At 37.5% G+C, this 21,816-nt stretch overlaps 1 protein-coding gene across 1 annotated transcript in view; it reads right to left on the reverse strand.

Moving 5' to 3' along the window:
* Nucleotides 1–21,816, reverse strand: part of LOC139743637 (uncharacterized) — a gene marked incomplete at its 3' end in the record, with an annotated part of 41,724 nt that overhangs the window by 13,056 nt on the left and 6,852 nt on the right. The window lies entirely within an intron of this gene.

Here is a 21,816-nt window from a genome sequence, read left to right on the forward strand (position 1 = left end):
AACTGCATTTGACAAGTTAGGAATCTTCAATCATGAACAAGTTCGTATGCGCAGGTACAATCTACACGTCTGCAAAATCATCGATAATTCGGCATGATTTATTGTGAGGAGATAAGTTCTAGGAATACTTTTGGTCAATTATTGATAGCGTCCATAAATGGAGAAACTTATCTGAGGGATTGATGCCGGAAATTGCAGAGGAATGTTCTGTGAGCCGGCAAGGTCAATTTGTATGATGTCCGTATCTACGATAATATCTAGCTATGTTGTTTGATCACTAACATTCAAAATGTATTGCTTGCTTTCTCTAACCTAAAGATACAATCACTTTCATACAATCAAGCCATATATGCCACACTCGAGTACCTTTATTATAACTATGTTTGGGGGCATACAGTGAAGAAAAAAAAAGGCTACCGTACATTTTCCCCGATTCTCTTGCCACTTTCGGGTTTCATCGGGTGACAAGGGGGGAAAAGGGGAGTTTCAGGGCCCTGACCACTGACAAAGATGGTTTCTTTTTGATATATTTCAAAGGGTTGAGGGACGGGGGCTCACGAGTCCTTTTCTATTTGTTATTTTATTTCTTTTATTTTCCAAAAATCGTACGGTGCGCCCCCTCCCCCATCCCCACTGCAACCCATTCTCTTCGCGATTCTCTACTACTGGAGGATTTAGTCACGACTGATGGTGAACCACCACGTTGGATTATTGGACTCTACATTTGACACGACTGCAGCCAGAGTAATGCCAGTGGTTTCTGAGGTATGTGTCAAAATGGGTAGCATCAATTCGAGGGCAAGTGCCGCTAGCAATATAGCAAGCACATCTTTAAAGCTCCTTGAAGCCACGCGTGAACAAAGATGGGGAAGCAGGGGGCGATGCCTGTCACATGATTCACACACTGTTGGAAATGTTTATCTCCATGGTAACGCGTAAGTCATGCTCTGAATCAAGAACCCTGAGCTCTGTATTAAACGGCGATTTGTTGGTTGCGACAGCCATCTAAATGAAAATTTTCTGTTCTTTAATTTTCTCTCCACAGTCATTAAGGCATGAAGGCCTCGTGCAATGAATAACATAAATCATAAAATTTAGATACTAGTGATTATGTTAACGACTATGGCAAGGGACAATGTGCTGGCATTTATGATGATCTAATATAATTTTGATATGATTTTTACGCTTGCTTTTGTCGGTGAGCTTTACTGACGTTTTTTAAGTCAAAATGATTTAAACAAATGCTGACAGTAATTATTTATATGCCACCTTATACACGAGAATGATAGCGAGTTCATTCCTCTTAATCTCACACGAAGAATACACACATCGTAACCAGATTCAGTGGCATGTTATTATGTTTCCTAAAAGCCGCTGAATGCCCCGAAAGTTGTAGAGAGAAAGTGAACTGAATATGATAGATATATGGACCTGTGTATCAGAACCTTTTTTTTGGGGGGGGGGGGCGAGGGGGGGGGGGGGGGGGGTAGGCAGGTTTCAAATCGGTGCACCTGTCAGATGTGGGCTGGACCGGTAAAGTATACAATATAGTCACACTTATCGTGACGACAGATTTAGATATCTGTGTAAGCGGTCAATAGATTATTGTATATCTGCCAGAACAGTATACTTTCATGTGTTGTGCAAGAGATTTTCGCTTCCTCGTAATTTGATACTTCCACATTGATCATGTATCGATTGGTATGGTTCCCATAGAAACAAAAGCCTGGGTATCCACTTGCTTTCGAGTTGCTATGGTGATATAATACCACGCTTTAGCCTTGCATTTGTTGGAAGTTTACAGTTCAGAATGAACGGCAAAGTGAAGGGTATAAAACCCTTTTATACACACAATAAAATATGATACAAATTGTCGGACGCTGAAACGAATACGTTGCTCTTTAGAATTATTTCTCTCTATTTCCCCTTTGTATCATCATTCCCTCCGTATAATCTATGAAATTGTTCATCCAACTGATACACTGAAACGTCGAAATATGGGAGTTCCCCTTGAACAGAAAATGCATACAAGGTCAAAAACCATTGTAACCTATTATGACAGAATCTCGAAAATACACTGTAGTTACTAAACACATTGTTTGCATAACCCTATAACTGAATACAACAAAACAAATTCAATTTGCATGTGAGTGCTAGACGTCTTTATTTTTGATTGCGTGATTTTAACTGACATAATTGTTTCAAGGCAACATAAACTTTAATATTCTACATTATTTTTTGCCTTTAAGTGACAACGAAAGTTTAAAATTCATTATTTTTTATCAATTTTGTCTGATTGTTGTAAAGTTTACTGAGTTATTTTTTTTTAACCTTACTCCAGCTATTACAGTTCAACAACTGAAAACACGAAGAAAAGTTCCGGGGGAAACATCCCGGAAAGATAGATAGTAGCCAGAGAGGAAGAAACTCTCAATGTTTCGTCGGTTGTTTTGTTTTATCTTGTTTTGTTTTTGTTTTGTTTTTTTGAAAGAAAAAGGCCACCGGAACTAGCGTGTTTTTATGAGTGTTTTGCCCCAGGGTTGGGTCTTTACACGTACAATGTTGTCTCCATGTAAATTGTCTGTATACTTTCCGCTTCCAAAATGATCTTGAAATAGCTTTCAAGTGCAACTCCAAAACCATGTTTCAGGTGATCATAGAATGGTAGATGTGTCATCATAATCTTACTTTTGAATTAGAAGGTTATTGAATTTAAACTTTCCCCTTGGTTTTGGCTTACATTCAGATTGGCAGGAATGATGTCATCAATTCATAAGTTTCTCATTTTGTTTGCAAACATATATATATATATATATATATATATATATATATATATATATATTGTTAAAAGCATGCCGATGGTCGATAATGTCGTAAATCCAATCTGTTTACCCATAAAAGAATAATCGTTGCTAAGTTATCACAAGGTTGCAGTTATATGACACCACTGATATACTAACATTAAATCCTTGATTTTACTGCACGAAAGGAAAACCTCGTGGAGAGTTGCTTGAACAGGTGGTTGCGACTGATATCATCGAATCGTGAATTTGTGAGAACATTTAAAGTTCATACTAACTCCTGGGACCAATTTTGATCACAATGGAATCAATCTGTGTCTCTGATTTTACTGTATCTTATTCAAGACAATCTTAACATTGCGTGGAATGGCACTAGTAAAGGCATCGGCGAAAAGACGATAGGAAAAACACAGATCAGCGGATGCTTATATAGTTGTGCAAGAACGTGGATTTCAAATGCAATACCATTCCATTTTCGTCTCAACCACCTGTGTGCTGTATGAAATTGATTAAAATGAAGTGATGATTTCGTCACCTCACTACTCATCCATTGTTACACACAGACTTATCATTATTGTTTTTTCAGAGTATATAACCGAAACTTTTTTCCCCTGAAAGCCATCATTTCTGTCAACTATCAATACGCATATGCAGTTTTCAACTGTGCTATTTATCTTACAAATTCCAGCTTGTCAAAATATTTTCCATCCGTCTTCTGGTCTCATCTACATCCGACCTAGAATGTCTTTTATCTCAACAAAGAATATGCGTACGGACCATGTTGCCTGAAGACATTATCTATTATTCCAGTAATCATGTTCTTGAGCTGGTCGGGCCTTGAAGGACAGCCAAACCATTTCCTCGAACTCTCGATGAAGGCCCTGGGTGATAAGAGTTCTTTAACATCGTCTCCTTTCAATAGATCTGTTTCCTTTCACTCTTCATTCTAGCACCAACCTACAAACATGCATGTGTTATTATTTCTTTCTCCTATATACTCTGCATTTGATCAGGTTTATGTAGTCTTGAGGCTTGTCCAGTAAGTTTGTTTTTTTTAATAATGCCATCATTCCATTTGATTTTCAGCATTCGTCTTCATCACGTCATATTTTTCCAGCTTCATGATGTCTGTCTTTTTTACGACCAAGAATTGCATGCATACAAAAGTCAACTTCGATCAAGTGTCTTTCATTCATGTCTTCTTCAGTATTCATTTCTTTCCACTATTCTTCACGATATCATGTTTTTTTTTGTTGTATGATTATATCTTTTTCAAGCTTTTTCCATCTTTTGCTAGAAAAACACGATTTCCAGGTCCTCAATTAGTTGACATGTTCTCTCTCTCTCCTCTCTCTTTTTTTTTCTTCAAAACCATATATAGTAATGCAGCATACTTACATTGTGCTATATAACACGGAGCTATCACTTCAGCCAATATTCCCTAGCATCGAAAAGGACACTTACACACATACACACGCACACACGTACATCACCCTTGTAATAAACTATCCACGTGCCTGCCTGCGAAAGAAAGTGCAGCAGACACAAGCAGCATCCCACGATGATCATACTCTTGTCGGGGTGATCCCGGTCTAAATAGGCCCAGCGAGATGACTCCTTCATCCGCCGTCTGTGCCTTGATGACTCTGGCATATGTACATGTAGCTACATACGGGGCGAGATCTTCCCTATTGGAAACATTCAGCTATTTACCATATACGAGAGTATATAAACCATATTTCCCACGGCCGACGAGTGTATGTGTTTTGTTGAATTAATTTAATTTTTGACGTTTATTAGTTTCTTTTCGTGTCAGTTAATTTTGTGTTTAAGTAAGTTAATGATTTTGTACATGTGTCTACGTTTATAATAAACACACATCTCGAGGGTTCCTATTCCTTGTCTAGAAATCTGACACCTTTGCCCAGCTCTTCGCAAAGCTAGGAGATGTGAGCAAGACACCGCCAGACTAAACTTGTAATTGACCCATGTTTGTCTATCCAGGGAGGTGGACACTTCCCACCTCCCTGGTCTATCCAAATACACTGAGTGTCGCCGTTACTTGGATGTACCAGGCACGCTAGGACTGAAAGATCTGCTGTATGCTTTCAACCAATATCAGTTACCACTTAATCGGGTCGTCAATGACTCGCAATCTGCCAGCAAAAACGGAGGTAGGGAAATACCATCTTCATAATGTCTGGGGAATGTTACTTTACTGTCACTTCACTTGGAGATTGCATGAATCATAAGGGTGAAAATAGCCTGAGCTGCTTGTCTGCGAGAAGTAGTAATTATTGTCCACATAATACCGCTTTGAGTGGAACAGCAAGCGCTATAACAAAAGATCTTAAGTGTTATCTACATTCTGCGCCAGTTGCTGCGCTCGAGTTAACTCGGCTGAAAGGATTTTAACTGAAAAGAACGGATTGGTACACTGTTCATGAAAATCGCACCTCGAAATACGAAAGTTATGGAACTTAAAGTGTATTTTCCCATGTCTCTCTGAAACTCAGTTTGTATTGGTATATCACCGCTCAGACATTTTCATTAGCGAAATGCAGGTATTTTTGAAGAAGAAGCTAAGTTTTTAGCTAATTGATCATGATCTATATCTCATTTTCCTCCTTTCCGCACATTTTCCTGAGTAAAAACAGATAGTAAGGGAAGAGGATATATTTGTCTTACTATTAGGCAAGGTCATAAGTGTGAGCGCTAACGAGCGAATCGGTAATTCCCAATCCAATGAAACAAGAACAGTCATGTTCTGATGTTTGCTGCTTCTCTGGCGTTTATTCAAAGACGTTTCAGTCTGATAAGGCGCATCAGACAATAAGACCGAAATAAGGGAAACAATTCTTTTGTCAGTGACGATGCGTGATTATGTAATCATCATTTTCGAGACACCTGTATATACTCATTGAGGTGCGCATAGTCAGGTGGTGGCAGATCTCGTACTTATAAAACAGTGAAAGTCCATTCATTATTACGTCCATGCTACTCTGTTGGAAAAGAAACATCCATTAATTCTATAATACATTACAGAAACGGTCTATTCAGAAGAGGTGATCGATGAGGCCATGGCCTTATAAGGTCATCCTCCTGTAACACTTGAGCTGAACAATAGACACAGTTATGTGCCTTTCCATTCATGGCTATTTACCACCTGCACTTACTCACAACAGCATCACGTGTTCTTTTTTTATGCAAATGTTTCTGACAATTTTTGACATAGCAATGAATGGTAAGGCACATAGCTTTGTCTATTGTTCAGCTCAAGGTGTTACAGAATGTCCCAGCTGGAATATGAATAAAAATGTCCTGGGCATATTTGAGGAGTGCAGAAAAAATAATTTAAAAAAATGTTTAAGAATTTGATACTTTTATGAAGTGTTTAGTGATTTCGTTATGTACAGACCAAAAAGGAATCAATAGAGCCCATACTTTTTTGACTGCAGGGACCTTTAAAATCTCCCACACATAAAAATGCACTAAATTATCCCTTGTGACAATGCTGTTATACATGAAATGAAAAAGCGAGACTACTTGTGTCCTTCGACCAATTAAATTTTGTTGTGTTGTAGTTGTTTTTTTTAAACATGAAACTGGATGTAGTTGCTACATCGTCGACCAAAAACATGATTGTCACAATAAAAGTGCTATAAGTTAATGATGCCACCTCAGCTAATATGAGCGTGGGTGATTACAACCCATATCACAATTAAAAGGAGGAAACATATAAACTTTAGGTAATAACATAATTTTGTCGTTTCGCAACTGAAAGTTCCACCAAATTGTTGATCTTATGTTAAACCATTGGCAAACTCAAGCATTGTGTGGTGCTGACTTTTAATAACTAAACGTAACACATCAAAAGATTTACCCTTCCCCCCATAAAAAAGGAAAGAATATCCACCTCATATTATCGTTTAGTGTGGTCAGGTTTTTGTTTGTATGTTCGTTTGTCTTTTCATAACACAGGAAAGATTGAAATGGGAAGAATTTGTCTACCTAAAAGCCGAGGAGCAGTATAATAGTGGGATAAATGTGACGCTGTACGTCTTCGATATCATCTGTCCAAAGCTGTCAAATGAAATGTCACGAATTACAAGCTGTTTGTTATTCAGCGTGACGAACTGCGCTTTCGCCTTACAAGGCATGTGTTCAAGTGTGTTCATGCGATCTCAAGTTTTTGTCATAGTACACTAGAGAAACATCCGTTACCAGGCAAGTGGAAGTTATGACAAATCCCCGTCATATTTTGCCTAAATACTCTGGGGAGGATTTCACCTCAGAATCCTTCGCCTTTTTCTGATGAGCGTAAAAAACAAAATCGCCATCGAAGGCTGAGACGGCCAATTGATATGCAATTGAAAACGGATGATGGAATGTCTACTTCCGCATTTCGAAGCCCCCAGAGGGACTGGTCCAAATCAAGACAAGACGGATTTACGCCATACCGTCTATGTGACCGTTAATCGTACCAAGATCAAGAGCATACAGTAATTGTTACTGATGTAGTATAAAATGCATTCCGATCTTCGGCTACAAACTGCGGGATCTATAATATACCTGCATGAAGTGGTTCTTGAAACAGGCAGGCAGACAGACAGACAGGCAGGCAGAGGGGGGGGGGGGGAGGAAGAGGGGTAGGTAGAAGGGGGAGGGGGAAGCTGCTGAATCATAGATGTGGGCGCATGGTGGCCTACGGGATATGACTCTGGATTGCATAGGGGTTCCCATATCGAATCTTGCAATAGGGTTCGCACGACCTTGAAGAAGATGCTACAACCCATCTTAGACAATACCCCGCTCCTCTCACGGGTAACATCATGAAAGTATGGTTACCTATATAGCTATAAAACTGTGGTCATGACGATGCAAGAAATACGTGGGATAACATTGCTTTCACTACAGAAGGTAATGATGATAATAACTATAATAATGATAGTGATGATGATGATTTTAGTGGATCACTATTTTCCATAATCGAATCTATTTTCCGCACGCCCACGAAGTATATATGTATTGTCCTCCTAATTATTGTATATATATATAAATATATGTTGTTATACAATTTATCTCGGATACTACATGAATCTTTTGCAAATGTTTGAACAATATCATTTCATGATATGTATACTTTGTACTATGTTTTGATTTTCGTTGATTGGAAATTTGTACTATGTTTTTGATTTTCGTTGATTGGAAATAAACTATGATTGAACTGAATTGAATTGAACTGATGATAATAATAATAATGATAATAATAACAATAACAATAATAACAATGATAACAATAAGAGTAACAATGATATCATTATCATTGTGGTTATTGTTGTTCTTCTTCTGATTATCATGATTATGATTATCATTATCATTATCATTATCATCATTATTATCATTATTATAATTATTACCTTTATCATTATTCTTCTTCTTATTATTATTATTAGTAGTAGTTAGGAGTAGTAATAGTAGTACATTAATTCATACAGCGCAATTTCCATGAACGTTTTCATTTCATTTATTTCCATCATTCCACAAGGATAAAAAAAACACATGACATACATATCAAAAACCGTTAACGCAAGGTATTGCTACATTCGTATGCTATACAAATCACTGAGCACAAAGTACACAACTGTAATGATGAAAAATGGAATGCGCATGAGAAAGCATTCTGAGAATATGTTAGTGATTATGTTGAGATGGATAAAAATAGAACAACCTTGAACTTGAACTTGATCTTGAACTATTATTATTATCATTTGTCCAAGGACCCTTACACCAAGATAGACACTATATATTCGCGCGACCGTGAGTTTGTATCAGCAAGAAGTATTCTGCGCCATAGATACATCACTTCAACCTACTAATATAATAGTATTTTGAAGACCAGTAACGACACAGGTTGCAAACGTCACGCTAAAGTAACAATTCAGTTTGTAACGACTATCAAACTATCGAGCTGAAGGTCACCGAGAAAATGCATTATTCTCATTAATCTCAACGTAGTATTATTTATTATTATGCAGATAGGCTTAGAAAGGGACTACGTACAAAATCTAAAAAAAGAGAATGAAACAAGTGTCAAATGTTCGACCATATGCCATTTTGCATTGTCTCATTTTGTATATATCTGAATATTCGGTGTAATCTCCGCCATGATAATATGGTACGGTTCGCAAGGGGTTGCCCAAGAGAAATCAACAGAGGAAAAAGGCAAAAGAATCTGTCACTTTCCTTGTATCAGAATGACATCTGACCCTATTTTCTCCTCTCTTCATTATTTCTTTTTCCAAGACAGTTCAAAATCCCGAAAGCACAACATACTCCATTCTACGGCCAACATAGGAAGAAGCAAACTGGCCTACACCCACACAACAATACTTCTAGCATGACTAGTGTTTTCAGCAAGCAGGACCTTGGAACATCTTGACTAATGCTAGCAAACACAGTATGCAAGACCAAAGCATTAGGTTTTCTATGTAACACTTTTCATGTAATTCAAGTCGCATGTTCAAAACAAACCGTCGCCTATCGCCACATTTCCATTTTGTTGCAGGAACAAAACTACAACAACAGGTACTATTCAAATGAAATAGACGTCAATTCCAACGGGACTATAATAGGCACATTTATATTTGATGGAATGATCTATTCCTATATACTCACGAGAAGGCAGGTATATGTTGTACTCCTTTTTTCAATAAGAAGGTGAACAAAATGTTAATAACTCTACAGCAAAATGAAACAATCTACAAAATAATGACTACATTATTTCAATTCCCTTCGGAGAATTTCTACGTTCTTTTTATGTCTGCCTCTGTGTTCGACGATTTTCATATAATTATGTTTGCTTATTTGCTTATGTCTCAGCTGTAAGTTATATGTTACCGTATACAGAAAATTGAATATCATTAAGCTTAAGTCTTATGAGAACCGGGTTTAGGATGGATTAGACAGCATGAAGAAATAAGCACTTTTTTTTTTCATCTGCAAGTTCGCCCGACGGATTACACGTTTACGCAAGACACTTTGAGCGTCTTTACAAGAACATCACTTCTGCTGATATTCCGTCCAAGAAATATACCGCGGTGATCATGTGATTACCGTATTTATCCCGGACTATAAGCCTTCAGCCAGGCTTCAGACTTTAAATCAATAAAAGTAAACAGGCTGGGGAGGTTCGGGCAGAGACGCTGGGGATTGAAGGGGTTAATTCTTCATTTCCGCCTCGCGGAGTCAAGAGTTGAAACATTTTTCGACAGAGAACATGATGTTGACATACCCCCTGATGAGTGGACTGGCTGGAGCGCAGGCATCCAGCGCCATATTATCTTTCTTTTTATCCCTCCCTTCGCCCTTTATTTTCTCCCCCTCTTCCCCCTCTCTTCCCCCTCCTCTGTCTCTCTAGCCTTCTCTTCCTCTCTCCTATATCTTTCTCTCAGAGGGGAATTATTGGGTCTTTCATATAGGGCAGCCAAGATACGAGGTAAGCAAAGGCTCAACGCAGACCTGCTGACACTGTCCGCTGTAGTAGTTGCCGTTTCAAGGGATATACTATATAGTTTTAGTTGCGAAGGGGATTCAGGTTTTAGCTTTTTGCGAGGTAATTTGAAACCATTTGTATGAAATATTAAAGAACACACAATTCTAAGAGGAATTTAAAGTTTATTTGATTGAAATCAGTGATGAAATGGCTGAGATACAAAAACAAACCCCAAGTAAAATAAAGTGGTCCTAATAAAAGGTGGGTCCGACTTCTATCAAAACCACTTGGGTTTTGGATATCTCAGCCATTTCAAAACTGATTTGCATCAAATAAACTTTAAATTCCTCGTAGAATTGTATGCTCTGTATATAAGTGGTTTCGACTTGTCTTGCAAAAAGCTAAAACCTTAATCCCCATCTCAACCCAAACTATACCATGACTTTAAGCGACTTACTAATTTGTCGACATATTCAGACGACTATCAAATACATGCAGGATTAATGATGATTATCATGCACTTTATAGATACGATATATCATTACTATCATCGAAAGAAAAATCAGTATTACCAATCGCTACCACAACCATGGTTCACCATCATTTCCTATAGAGCAAGGCCTGTTCATGGTGTGGTGCAGTGTTACAGAGATTGCATTCACAAAAATGGTGACGGAGTGTGGCGGGTGAAGAGTAAACTCCTTGGGCGTCATTAACAACACGGGGAATTAGGTTGATGGAAATTGGGGTTCAACTAATGAAATCATTGATCCACGTCATCCACATTTTCTTTCTTTTTCGACATGCAGAAGGTTAGCTCCTGACAGCAGATGGCACTGATATCTTAATAGTGGGCGCAAACGTGGAGAAACTTAACTATGTTATGAACAGTGTATTAAAAATAGCAACTTTCTAGAACGCAGAGTTCAGCTTAACTCGCGCCTTTCACTTTAAATTTTCCCAACATCGTATACTGCAGGAAGAAGAGCTCATATCTATGTTAAAGAGAGAGAGAGAGAGAGAGAGAGAGAGAGAGAGGGAGACAGAGAGAGAGAAAAGGGGGGGGGGGGAGAGAAAGAAAAAAAGAGAGAAAGAACGACAGATAGATAGAGAAATGACCCCTGTCTTAAGAGTCTTTAACAATCTCAATGCCTTATAGTTCAAGTCGCCAGAAGAGGATGAAAGATAAGATTAATACAATTATTAGAAATGGTCATGTGTCATGTTTGTATGTTCCATTCCTCATCTGCATTGCTTTTCCGTGTTGCTTATGGGACCGTTTAAAAACATTATCAAGAAACGGAACTCATCACCAAGGAAATTCGGTAAGCCTATAATCCTTCCAGTTTCATATGGACAATTTATTTCAAATTCTAGGTATATATCTTAAACTATGACGATGAAACACAATGTCTTTATATTTGCTCAGTGTCAAGAAATGCACATTTCTTTCGACTAGGTGTTTTTGGATATAATAATAAGAAAGTAAATTTATGTTAGCTGATACGATAATGAAACAAGATATGATTTCTCGAATACCATCATATTTGCTCCAAGACAGAAAATGTTTTTTTCTGTTGATTAAGTGTTTCTGGATATAAACACGTAAAAACTCTGCAAAATTCAGCTGTCTAGAGTTTTCCCACATACTAGTAAGAGTTATAGGATGAATGATCGAAGCCCCGCGATGAGCTATATATGGAAACGGAGTCTGATTTTCCTCTACAACACTACAACGTTCATCTCCTTGTTTGCTCCCTTTTTTTTCTTCCTTTTCATTTACTTCTTTTTGTCCCATCTATCTCTTCCTCCATCCACGCGTCTTCGTCATTTGCATCATCATTATTATCACCACCACCACCACCACCATCACCATCATCATTATCAAAAACATCATCATCATCTCCTTTACCTTCTTAATTTACCTTCTTAGCTCCCTGCCTTTCCCATGGCATGTATGGTTTTATGGGAAAGAAGATTTTGTTCCTATTATATTTGATGAGATTTTTGTACTTGTACAGTGAATTGCAATATGACACAAGACCGAACCAGGGACCCTCTGAGTCTATGACAGATAAGTTGTCGACCTAACTATCCTAAAACGTTGCCTCATGCCCGCCTTTAATATTTCGATAAAAATTTATCCGGGCATCCCAAGTCTGATATCAGAGTAAATAACGTTCGATGTCAAATCACAAGTTTATCGCTTGCCCATAAAATATTAGCTGAACGCATCTATACCGTCGTAAAATCTAGGTTTGTGAGATTTTCCTCGTATAAATACTAAAAATGCTTTCGTGCCAGTGTTTATGCAATCCTGGCAAAAGGTATATCGTCTGGAAATACGTGTGACTTGCAGCAAAACTCTATGTCCTCGACCAAACACATAGTAACAGATCCCTTTACTGTTATGACAGTATCACACAAGACATGATAACACGCGATGGATCTCAGTGACGTTTAGAGGGAGAAACATCGCAATCTTGAAAGTACGATGAACTCCAGACTTGATGTTTTCGTGGTTTTGACATATGGTGTGCATCGATCGTATGATTCTCTTTTACAGAGTTACTTTCCGCGTGCATCTATAAATGCCGTCATTGAATGCAATCTAGAAAAAAAATTGCTTTATTTTGTCAAAAATAATTTAAATGAATCCCTGTTTGACAAGTTGTTACAAATAAAGCCATGCACCACCGATTAGAGGAATCAATGTCATAAAAAAACAAACAAGCGGAAGAGTCAGGTGTGGATTCACCCTTCTCGGGTTAAGTGATGGAAATGTAAACTATTCTTATGTTCCTTTATAACATGCTCAGAGTGCCTTTAAACTGCCACTGAAAAAAAGAGTCGACTTTTCAGGCTAGCCATTTATGATAGCAAAAATTGAATGTGATGATAGCATATCTCATCGTCTATTACGCAATAATGACGATATCAATCGAAAAAAGGCTGTTTCTGCAAAAGATCATTCGTTTCATTAACACCCAATCGTGCTGTCACACGCGTACCTCTCACCACAGCTGTTTCTAAAAGATTATGTTTTTGAAGTTAACGTTATTCCGGAAAGTTGTGAAAAACTCCATTAATATAAGAGCAGTTCACACTGACAGGATAGAAGCTAAAACAGCAAGTGCCACAATTACATGCAATTCCATCCGACATTCTAATCACAATTACGGACCAGGGTTGACTGAGGACACTTGAAAGGAAGTAACTTAGAAAACTTTTAGCTTTGTTTGTGATTGAATGACAGATGCTCTTGAAGACAGCCAGATCTTTAGGAAATGGCCAGGCTTATACAAATACAGCAATTGTGTGTTTATTATTACTGGGAGTGAGATCAAACGTCAATGATCAGCGACAAAGTATAGCGAAGCTAACAGGATAATGATAATTTTATGTATTTTCATTTAGATATCGGTATGCTATTTCAATCAGACGGTATCCACTTGTCAATTCGCACGAGGATAGCCGTCTTTGGTCCCCCCCCCCCCCATGTTTTGCTCATCAAATGTTACAATGTCGACAAGTCTAGGAAATACCATTTTTATGATATTGCTAAAGGCCAGCTGCCCTCTTCCTGACCATTCAGACAAACTCAGTGACTTCTGCATCTATATGTCATCGACAAAGAAGCCAGAACAACATCATCGCGGTTGGTGCAGTTAAAATGTTAATCTTGTTCTTGCACACAATAAGGTGACACTTGCATTATGGAATGTAGCGTACCTTTAACAGAAATGTTCATGATTGTTTTTTTTTCCAATTCCCAATCAACACTGATCTATACGCACAAAGGCAGGACGGAATCATGAGATCTTACACTAAACTTTGTTTCCCTACCCCTTTTATTCCAAGTCCACAATAGCACTCTTTTAACCTCCCAAACTCCTGCGCTCATCATTGTACTCGTTGAAGTTCATTGTTGCGGTTAAGAAATCCCAGGGTAAACTTCTCTCACCCCCTCTTTCTTTTAATAGCCGGATATTTTCATCTCTCCGTTTATTGTTGAGCTTTACGAGGATGTTGATCGACCTTAAATGATAATCCTGGAAAGAATTATAGAAAACAACATAAAGATTACTTCACATGCTCTGTTTGTAATTATCCTGGTAGGTCGAGTCGTACGTAAGAATATACTTCATGCGTAATCTTTACAGCTACAGTAAATCGCACTTCGAGGCTTTTGTTAACCACTAACACTGGCTATCTAATCCGGCTGGCTATATACGTCAAAACTTGATCAGGGAACCAATGATTTAATACATGGAGGAGATCATGTCGTGATCATGCCAGTCGCGAACAACCTTGGTGAGGATAATTAGTATGTCGTCCATGATGCCGCCCCAACCCAACCCTAATGTTGGGGTCCTTTTGAATAGCAGTGGCATTACAACAACTTATTCAATTCAATTCAATCCAATTCTTCAATTCAATTCAATTCAATTCAATTCAATTCAATTCAATTAAATTCAATTCAATCCAATTCTTCAATTCAATTCAATTCAATTCTTCAATTTAATTTGATTCAATTCAATTCAATTCAATTCAAATCTTACTTCATTTTTTGACGAGAACATAGACATTTTACTTTCTTTGGAGACTCTTTCTTTGGTAACTTATTGAACTAATAATTTTTCATTTTCGTGAATTTGAAATTGCTCTTGATGTCTTCTGTATATAGTCATAAAGGACAACAAATTGTGATGTCTACTTCTGTTCTTTCAACATGACCTTTTAGGCTGTATAGTTATACAGTTGGTATTATAGGTCTGTAATTTTCATACTGTTTGCGATTGCGGCTGAGAGTAATTTCTCAGTATGGAAATGATATACATGTACTAGTATTATATTCTTTGGTGATATTACACCTGTGCCAATAAGCCAGTTCGTAGTTCCACTTTGCGCATGAGCAGAAAAAGGTCATTTGTACTAAGAGGCTCGTTGGTTTTTAAGTTCACTGAGATAAGCATCTGTCATATAGTGATTATTCATGTCATTCTTGTAAATGTTGCTTGCCAGTACATCCACCTGACAGCAAACCTGGTATTTGGCAATATGAATAAAACAGTTTTTTAATGCATTCAAAGCAAAACAATGAAATGGATGCTTCCCCGATGGCTGATTGACGGACCATTATGGTCACCTGGTCTATGCAAGTTCATTTATTATTTGAAAACGAATTCCATGAATTGTTACGTCTGGTAAGCTTCCCGGTACGAATAATGTCTCTTAGAAAACGATTAAAGTGCCTAACCAATTGAGAAAAAAGAAGGTCATTTGTACCAACGTGCCCATGAGCTAAGTACGAACTGGCTTATATAATGCACGATATGTAAAGACGTTTGCCATCATAACGCATTAGCAAATATTGTTACAGTACGATGTTACAATCTATATGGTTATAACTTTGAGGCAAGAGACAAGACAAGACAAGACAAGACAGTGGATCTTCGATTGAATTGCTAAACAATTAGGAACAAACGAACAAGTAATGATGTGTTAAGAACGGTTTTCATTCACCATTAATCCTGAAAACATATATACCCCTTTGAGTTACCTCGACCCGTCTAGCGCTATGGATATCCAAATGACAAATGGGTAATGATAATGATGTGGTGAGAACATGATATAATGCGTTGCCTCGAAAAGCTTATTACCAAAATAATGATAACAATGATAAAATTCAGGGGGAAACACTGTACATCATTTAAGCCACTTAAACGGGATGATATTTACTGGGTGAGCAATCACTATTTAAACCTGTTGATTAGAAATGATCCTTGGTATAACATGATAGATACACCAGGGTCACTGCCAACGAGCTCATGATTAGCTTACTCAGCGGTTTGGTGGCATACAACATAGGATATCATGTCACCATTGTCCTTGTTATACAATTGTCGTAACATGTTTTGTTGTTGACAGTTAGCAACATGATTTGCAGGCATATCGCTAACAGTCGATTGTCTTTAGCGACCATCGGGTCCACCCCTTAAAAGACTACTCAGGTATGACGGCACTGCATTATTGTCCGTGACCGGAAGTCTATAATAACGATAAGCATTCCCAATTAGCTATTAGTAGTAACCAACGACAGTTTGTTGCTTCAAAGATCTTTCCTCTTTCGCTCTTTGTCCTTCCGTATGTGATACTATCTGACCTACTTATCTAGCCTCTTCCTTTTTTCTTTGTCTGCTGTCAATTTGCTTCACTGAACTACCCAATACCTAACCCACTGGTTTCCTGTGGTTTCTATGTCTGTTTAGCTCATTTCCTTTATATTGCTCCATGAAAGTCGAATGATAAATTCAGCCTTTGACTTATCATCATCTTCTCTTCTCTTTTTTTTTTTTTTTGCTCAAGATAACATGACATAAACATAAGAAATGTCATAGTATACTCGTATAGCAATGACTGATGAATGCTACGAAAAGGGTAATGGGAACAAGCGATACATTTTCGATATAGAGTAAGATAATACTCGTGGTATATTTCCTAAGAGGAACACAGCGACCCGGTACTGAAATTCGGAAATGGGTAGATCAGTACAAACAAATACAAATACACTAACGACACAAAAATAAACACTATGTACACATAAAACACACACGCTTTCGCACATAGTTAGCTAAGTTGAATACCACGCGGAAATGATGTCTGTATACCAGCAATGACGTATACACATACACACACAAAAAAAAAAATATTGGAGAAGGAAAAAGTAAGTGGAGAGCAAAGAATAGAACAAATGAAATCTAAAAAGAAGCGCGTCATAAATGGGGCCAGATTTGTCATATCTGTAGATATTTAATCCCCGACGACCAAAACACAAAACAAAACAGAACAAAAAAATATGTAATTCGTTTCCATTACATTGTATTCCGTTCCTGTTCAACATATTTGAATACTTCGAAATCTGCTTGGATATGTATGTTTATTATCATTCTGTAGGAAAAGGCTTTCGAAAGCTTACTGGTTGTCGGAAACAACGTATGTAATGAAGATATGCATCATATTAAGATACAACTGATTGGTAATTGGCCCATTAATTACGTCATCAATAATCATTGCATCATAGATGCATATCTTAGTGAATCTTTAAGAACCAGCATGCCTCTTATCACGAGTGACCCTTTTCTGCTCATGCGTAAAGTGGAACTATACGGATTGGTTTGTTTCTCGGGACTTGATGGGTTAAGCGGCAAAAAAATCAGACACATGCTGCTATCGGCCTGATCGCCAGGCAGGGCAACATTCTGACCCATGGTTAATTTTCGTGTACTTTTTGTTGAAAAAAATATCTTATGTTAGGAACGAAAAAATCAATTCATATTTAACGTTGTCATTAATATTGATATGCCATTGACTATGTCATGACCACGTGTGAACTCTTGACCCCGCACAAGACACATGTTATTGATGGGAATTCTATCAAGCCGCGAAAGACACGTGGTATCGATAGAAATGGCGCGGGAGACTAAGTCTTCCCTTATCTTGAGAAAGCAAGCTCGCGTATGGATTTCTTAATAACCGAGCACCGAATTGTTAATCACTGAGCAAGGAGCACTTTCGTGCGCTTGCTTAGTCGACGGTGCCGACGCGGACTGAGAGATTCGCCAGACCAGTTTTACTTAATCATGACTTAATGATTACACCATTCAGGGCTAGATTAAAGATTCTCGTGAAAAAAAAAAAAAAACACCCACCACTGACTCATCTATAGATAACTTTGGCACATTTTGTTTTTCTATTGCTTTGAATCCATCCTTTGTTTCCATGACAGTAACGACGGAAGGTGAACGCTGTGCTATACTCCCGAGGTTGCAGAGCGGAGGTTGTTTTGTTTTGTTTTGTTTTTGTCTTGAAACTTTACACATTCATGTGTACCCTGAATTCCTAATGTAACTTCTGAATGTTTCAAGTAATCATCGGACCGGCATGTGAAATACATCAGCTGATCCCACCACCATGCAGTCTTAAGTCATGGAATTGTAATTTACTTATCGTCACATAACTTCATTTACTCCCAAGAGGCATACAACTCTGGCTCATTTTCCCACGTTTCAAATAACGACACTTCCAACTGTACATGGCAGTGTGCCGATGCTCTGTTTCCTATTAATGAAAATACTGACTATTTCTCAGTGGAATTCACATTGAAAGTGTCATGCTATACCACAGAATTCTCTTCATGGATTCATGGTTTCATTGCCCTCTAAAAGCGGTAATAGGTATTTATATAGTGGTCAAAAAGTACAGATGATCTTTTATTCACCATTAATTGTCAATTCTTGTAATAATGATGAAGGCGTTCATTGCTGGTCTAATTTACTCGACTCTCGTAGGCTAAGAAACATCGCGAAGAATACCCGAAGGATATTCTTGACCAGAAACTGCAATCAGGAATGCTATCTATTCATGCCTTGTTCTCTTATAGATTCCATAGCAAATGGTTGCATGCATGTTATAAACTTTTGTTAGATTAGCCGAGGGTCATGGTTAATGACGTACCAAGAAATACGCAAATCTTAACGCAATCAAGCGAAGTGAGGGAAAGAGTCACTACGTCAATCGTCTATACATATAGCAAGATTTTCTTCTTTCCACTGAAACGAGGCTTTACGGTGATATTGTGAGTGTTGTAAATCGGAAATTTTGCTGAACCTGTCCTAGCTCTTATTCACCTGTAGAATTACGGTTCGCTTTGTCGTTCAGCTATCATGCCACAGGAATAGAAATAATAAAGATAAAAAGAGAAGAGAGAGAGAGAGAGAAATCTATCACATCGTAGGGACACAAATTGTCCAGTACTTGGAATGGACTGTCTTGATACTATCCACCTTGCTACTTAATCTATCATTTCTTTTATATGTACATGTGCGCATGAATACACACACACACACACACACACACACACACACACACACACATATATATATATATATATATATATATATATATATATATATACATATATATATATATAGTGCGAGAGATAGTTCCCTTCCCAAACGTGCGCGGTGCCTCATTGAGGGTAGCATAATAAACTGATATGTATATATATATATAAACACATATATACACCGACACATACACAAATACATATGTATGTCAGTTTCTCTTCTCCTCCCACTCTTTCCCCTCCCGTAGGAATTAGGAATTAGCAAAGCCATGAAACATACGTACTAATGAACTAGCGCTCGCGTCGACATGCGAGCTTTTTTCCCCTTCTAGATCTGGCGTATCATCACTGATTTGAGAAACATCTGTTGGCGCTGATGAGTTTCTGCTCCAGCGATATTTTGTTCGGGTGAAAAAAAAAAAAAAACAAAACAAAACAAAGCTCACAAAAAAAGAGAGAGAGAAAAAAAACCTTAAGAAAATTGCATTTGAAGGTGATGAGTAATGAGTCGGAGCGTGATACAGGTAGGGCAATGATTACTGTTTATTTTACATGCTCATCGCCCCGTAATGATATGTCTGAGAGCACCATCACTTGCCACACCCGGTATATTCGAGGGAGGAAAAACTAGCTTGGATCCTGAAAAAGAAATACATACATATATATATATATATATATATATATATATATATATATATATATATATATGTATATATATAATTATATCCTATCTACATCTGTAGTAACGTATGCATGTACCCATGCATCTGTGTAAGAAAGTCGGTCTGAATATAATGTATATATATATGTATGTATGCATGTAGGTATGTAAATATATGTACTTTATTTTCTTCATCAATATATGCATTCATATATATTTATGTTTACATATTGTTCCTTTCGTATGATTTTCATTTTCATAGTGTAAAAAGGAATTATAAGCTGGCCTCGCGTGTTTATGACCTTTGTTTTACATGTGCCCACAGAGATTTTCCTCGAGTTTTCCTTTCTAATGCTTGCCTAAAATAATATGGAAACCTTGAAAGGTAGTTTGGAGAAATATGAGGTGTGCTTGATGTGCATATCAAGTGTAACCGATAAAACCTGCCACTGTCGGCAAACAAATATAACGAGTACTCCTACGCAAACAATGTGTTCTTGCAGAGAGTGAATAATGTATACACTATTCATCTAAGTTTCCATGTTATACATCTCGATACACTTTGCCTGACGTGTGTTATCTCTCCTTCGGAGGATGGGAAACATTTTGGCGTCTGCTTAAATTTTCTTTTTGCGCAATTATGCAAAACATGAAAATGCATTCATGCAACTAGTTTAGTTGTTTGATATTAGAATTAGTCATGGTTAATGATATGATAATAAACTTTTATGAATCAATGTGCCGCATGAAAAGACAAGAAAAATGGCACCTGTAAGAGACATGCAACGAGGTCGTGAAAATACTTTCTAATTTTCTGTTGCTACAATCTTTAATCAAACATTTCCCTCCAATCATTACCATAGTAATGTAAAACAACACAATGAAAATTTGTATTGTTATCGACAACCCTCCTCTGAGATTCATACATATGATAAACTGGGAACAACACCCGTCAATGATACAGCGGGGTAAGGCACAGGTGGCAGTAGACAGCAAGTGGCTACCAGTGTGAGAGAGACATAGTGGTATTGATCTCTCATTGTCATTATCATCAGGCCACGAGGCCAGCTACACAATAGAGGTTTAAACAAATATTACTGACCACTAAGATTTACGCCAATCTTGCCACACACACACACACACACACACACACTCATATATATATATATATATATATATAATATATATATACATATTATATATATATAATATATATATTATATATATAATATATATATATGTAATATATATATATATAATATATATATACGCACACATAGTATGTGATGCACAGTATTTACCACATCATAATACATAACCATGATAATAGAATTGGGATATGTCAACACAATGGGGTAAACAACAACAACAACAACAAAATCCTATGAGTCGACATATTTCGTTTAGGGATATTCAGATATGACAAAATTATCTTGTATAGTCAGTGCTGCGATATTCAAACGTTGAAGTATATCCTACTCTGTGCAACCAGGATCAGACGAAAGCTTGTAATAAAATATTTTTTTTCTGTATGAAAAAAAAAAAACGGTCACAGCGAAATCCTGTGTTGAGTGTTATGTTGTCCTCGTGTGATTCTTCGCCCCCCCCCCCGTCTATCTTCCTACGATCGAGTATCATCCATTATACCTAATGTGCTGCAATAGTAGTGCATGTACCATTTCCCAGACTAGAAGTACTAGTGATTATATTCAAGCGTTTTCTGATAATACGAGGGAAAAAAAAAACGGTCACAGCGAAATCCTGCGTTGAGTGTTATGTTGTCCTCGTGTGATTCTTCGCTCCCCCCCCCCCCCCATCTATCTTCCTACGATCGAGTATCATCCATCATACCTAATGTGCGGCAAGAATAATGCATGTACTATGGCCCAGACTAACTCTACCTCATTTTTCAAGCGTTTCCTGAGTATACAAGCAACTCTGATTTGCTTGT

This window comes from Diadema antillarum, unplaced genomic scaffold (assembly GCF_040938485.1).
Source record: "Diadema antillarum isolate AM-2024a unplaced genomic scaffold, OU_Dant_1.0 seq00001099_RagTag, whole genome shotgun sequence".
Classification (NCBI taxonomy): Eukaryota; Metazoa; Echinodermata; class Echinoidea; order Diadematoida; family Diadematidae; genus Diadema; species Diadema antillarum.